The 4,642-nt window shown below is 40.5% G+C and overlaps 1 long non-coding RNA gene across 1 annotated transcript; it reads left to right on the top strand.

Annotated features, from left to right (window-relative positions):
* The first annotated feature begins 1,116 nt into the window (after positions 1–1,116).
* Positions 1,117–2,690, top strand: LOC147756668 (uncharacterized). The gene is made up of 3 exons (XR_015324023.1): positions 1,117–1,248; positions 1,881–2,089; positions 2,442–2,690. It is a non-coding gene; the product is annotated as an uncharacterized LOC147756668 (long non-coding RNA).
* Positions 2,691–4,642: the final 1,952 nt, after the last annotated feature.

The following is a 4,642-nucleotide window of genomic DNA, read 5'->3' as shown; positions in this document are numbered from 1 at the left end:
TTTTCGTCAATTTTATACTATTGCGTGATTTTGGTAAGCAATGATATCTCAGCATATTTTGTAAAACGTTTTCAGTGGAGAGTATGATGAGGCGGTTACCAAGTGATCTCAATGCATGAAAGTCTTGAATGATAGCGCTACACTGGCGGTGCCTTAATAACTACTACGAGGTCTCACGGGCACTTGGATCGCATCAGAATCATTTAGATAATAATAATGCAGCCTGCAACTAGATAAAAATGTTTGCACGCTTCTTAAGTCATTCGCAGGCAGGCAGGCACTCATACATGTGGGACCCCCTACGTCGTTAATTGTTGTCTAAACTTTTTTATGCTCGGTGATTACAGTAAACACGTGTTTTCTAGAGAATTTCATATAACACAAATATTTCTAAATTTTCTAAATCTAGCAGCTTAAATTTTCTTTATATACATTTGTCCTGTGCTGCACATCTTTGCTATACCTCAATATCTACTTTCCGTTATTTACATACTTCTACAGCATTTTCAGGGTTTACCACGACGTCGACTGCCTACATATTGGACAGATGACAATATAGTTGGTCTGGGTCCCGATCAGACACTTCGTTTCGGTGGAGTAGAACGTAACGATGTAATGCTGACATAAATTTTAAAACCTATACTTTGTATCACATACTATTGCGACTAATACATCTTGGAAGTTCGAACTATATTTTTCAAACGCTATAGCACGGCAATGTGTGCGCGCGCTGTTAAAGAGTAAAATAACCCGTGGAACGAAGTTAATGTTTTGAGGGATCTTCTCAGTCAATTCATGCACTGGCCTGACGTCCGTACCTTTAATCTACATCCTCGATGCGCTTAAGCATCCAAAAACACTAGAAAAGTGCAACTGCGAATCTCTGCGTTGCTTTTAACCATCCGAAAAACGTATCTATCGCCGTTTTCAAGTCCGTCTGCTGTTACAACTACTATACACGACTGGTTTCAGTAAACGCTACCGCTGGTCGATATTGTGTCGTCCCATTTCTTACGTGCTTGCCTGGTGTTAATCTAAAACGTTCCTATTTTATATTTATCCTTTAGGAAGCTCCGGAGTGCGGATGTCGATCATGGCGTCACCCGAGGCAGCAGACGTAAATCTTGACGTTACGCCCACACATTGAGATTATGGACGATCGCTGGCGACAAAGCCTTCCTAAAGCAATGGAAAGCCAGAAGAGCGACACGCTTAATGCGAACAGCAGAATAATAATAGCCTTCTAAGGTTAATAAGTAATATCCATATATTATATATATATATATAACGGTAAGAAGATTAGCAAGAGCTACCAGCAGTTTTACATCAACAAATTTGCTATAATGGACCAATTTTCATCGAAAATCATGCATCTAATACGATAATGATAGATATCACCTGAAATATCTTGCCACGCTTTGCCTCTATATCGGAAGGTGCGGTTTGAAGCAGGCTAGGACCCCAGTTGTTCATTTTTCTATTATATTAAACTTTATTATTTGCTTACTTTGGTAAAAACATTGGTCGAGATTTTCGGAAATATAAATCTATCGCATCACCCAAAGCGGACTCATTGAACAACCAGCCAAATTAACCGTGTCAACAATGTTCCAGTGCTTTGAAACTAAAAATGGCGAAGTCTGCTATTACCGTTCAACTAGAATTATAACTATTAGAGTGTAACGGTATACAACACGATGTTGAGAAATATGGATAATATTTTTGGGCAACAGTTATGTTACATTTTAAAACGGATAGAATTAGTTTGATTTGTGTACAATAGAAATGTATATTGCAGTTGCTCCCTAGCCCCATTTTCGAAGGCAACCTAAATAATAATTCAACCAACTAATAAATAAGTTCCTATATCTATCTAATAGTAAACGTCGTCTTTACGTACCGGCCCTGCGAACGACGTACGTTTTGTAAATGACCCAGTTTGTGGTACTGGTGGGGCCCTATTCGAAACCAAATGCTCCTGTCACCATCGACGACTGCGGCGAACCTGAAGAGCAAAACGAGTGACCACACCTTTCTTCCCCGCACCTCTTTCTGAGCCGAGACACAGAGAAGCACCCTAGCATCAAAGGTAGATGATTCAGAATCACGAAAAGAAAAAAATATCGTTTTCTATTTGAAGTCAATAGGCCGGCTGTACAACAAACAGGGAATTAGATGACTTAACACTCAAGTAGCTTGAAGATCACAGTCATGACCGTTATGCTTTTCTATCGTACTTCTAGTATTTCTAGCGTACGCCAAGCCGGCGTATGCTCGCCGGAAACAGCATAAGGCATGAAATAAGAACATACTAGTTTTTTTTTTTTAGCGCCAATAAGATATAGAAACTATTGATACATTATTTTCATTCGGAAGAAGCTACACGCCGTTATATAGGTTAGTTTTGGATGACTGATAGCTCGATTTTGTCGTATCCTCAGCTTTCGCTTCAATTTTTCGAGATCAGCGATTTGATAGCGACGTTAAGGGAAGAGGCGCGGTTGTATGGACTCGAGGTATTATTACAGGTGACAGATTTCTGAATTACTAGCATTTACAATAACTCGTTTGATATACGCTTCAGTCGTTGTGGATTCGTAGTTAGCTATTGGCCTTACGTCAACAAACGAATGAAGTCCTTCATTTTTTGCATTATTGCTATTTTTCCTAGAATCTACATATTTCCTAGAATGAATGAATGCAAATACGAAGTCCTTTAAAAAATCAGAATAAGGCAAAATCAATTAATAATTGTAGACAAATAATGCTTCTTCGAAAAGTTACACTAAAAATAAATGGGTTACCCCTTTTGTTGTAAACTTTCGGAACTAGCACTTATTAATTCCGATCCATTCGACCAGAAAATATGTAACAGTCAAGCACCTCGAGCAACCTGATGTCACAGAATCGGTTCTCCTCTGCCTCTATAATATGTATGTTCGACTCTTAAGCAAGGAATCTGAAATGAGCGTCTGTTTTTGCCGTGCTTAATATGCCTAAGGACAATATTTGCTGAGTGTTTCTATTAAATTTTTGATTCATGGCAAACATTGCGCATTGGCGTGTGTATCGTATCAATAATTTCGTTGATTACGGTGCGATTTTTTGGTTTGCAAAGACACCTAAGAGGGAAAACTCAGCAAATATGCCAGTTATTTCGACGACATATCGCCAGGCGAGACGGAGCATAAGGAGACAATTACGTCACCAACCCCCAGGGCAATGCTGCCAATGATGACCAGAGTCATCACTACAGCTGCCGCTACCGAGAATGAATGTTTTGCATTGATGAAGAGGCACATCGTGGAAAGAATTCGATTTATTCTGATTCACTCACTTTACTGGATCAACGACGGCGAACCGATCGAAAACAAAAGAGAAATGCTTGGGTTGGGCACTTAAGAACTCCGATAGGCCGAAAAAGACTGAAGCAGATCAAGCACAAATCTCAAAGCGAACAAAGAAGGACGGCACAACGGTAGAACAGCAGAATCGTGTCAACGAACGATTTCTATCATTGCCGATAGTGCGCGAAGTGATAAAAGCTTTTCGTCGAATAACGCTTGGTAGACTTACTTGCCTCTGTAAACTCGGTAGGCCACCTATCGGAAGCGTACGCAACTACGTTCAGACAGTCGTACAGTCCCACAGACACATTTCGAGGGCTCAACAATGAGAAAAATAGCTTTAATGTCTAGCGCCAAAAGACCGACTTCAATGCGTCTAAGGATCGAAGGTGCGAACACGTTGACGTTTATCGCTATTACTACCGCCGTCGCCAATAGAAGCCTTGACTATGATGTCTCATCAAAAGCTACCGCTTTTGTATTTGTTTCATTCGTACGGGTAGCACAGATCGTGTCACTAGTTGGCTGAGTCTTCTTTTTCCGTTGATTTGTTTTTACTTTGGTGTGTGTTTTTTTTTTTTATTATTTGGATCCTTGTTTCCTCTGTCGCTGTATATGAACGTAGCTATGCGATTCAATAGAGTTCTCCTTTCTCCTTCCTACTATTTTCTTGATTAATCTGGCACCCGCTTTGCAGAAGCACTGAGGAGCTCGCCGGCAACCGTTTGACCACACCCTCACCGTAGCAGTTCGAAGAGTGTAGCAGCAGGAGTTCCTTGGATAGATGAATAACTTTGACCTGAGACAAATGTCGGCGCACGCCCTCTCAGCACGATCGAAAACTGATGTATAATCTGCAGATATTTTCCGTTTTTATTGTAACATCCCTGCGTTGATAACCCTTATCAAAGGAGAAAGAAGCAAAACAATTGTTTCGGGCCACCGTGCCGAATTTGGTGACAAATAAAACGCAATGGGAACCTCTCGCCTGACTATGCAGCTAAAATAGATAGGTGCATCTATACGTGCGTCGACTTACTGTTGTACTGTTTGGTATGAAACACAAACGGGATAGAATACCGGAGCGTTGTTCATTAAAGTTACCCGTCCGAAAATGGTTTGATCCGAAGCTAGAAAATGGCGTTGACGTTAAAAGAGAAAAAATCAACGGATGGATCTAAATCCTATGAGGCCGGGAGTTATAGGCTGGTACTGCTTGAAAGATGCTATGCTACAGCGCAATTAGCGGCTGCAACTGAATGTTTCTATATAACCTTTTATTTATCTTCTATGCC

The sequence above is a fragment of the Varroa destructor genome, unplaced genomic scaffold (assembly GCF_002443255.2).
Source record: "Varroa destructor unplaced genomic scaffold, Vdes_3.0 BEIS01000003.1, whole genome shotgun sequence".
Classification (NCBI taxonomy): Eukaryota; Metazoa; Arthropoda; class Arachnida; order Mesostigmata; family Varroidae; genus Varroa; species Varroa destructor.
The sequence above is the reverse complement of the archived record's forward strand: the minus strand, read 5'-3'. Positions and strand labels throughout refer to the sequence as shown.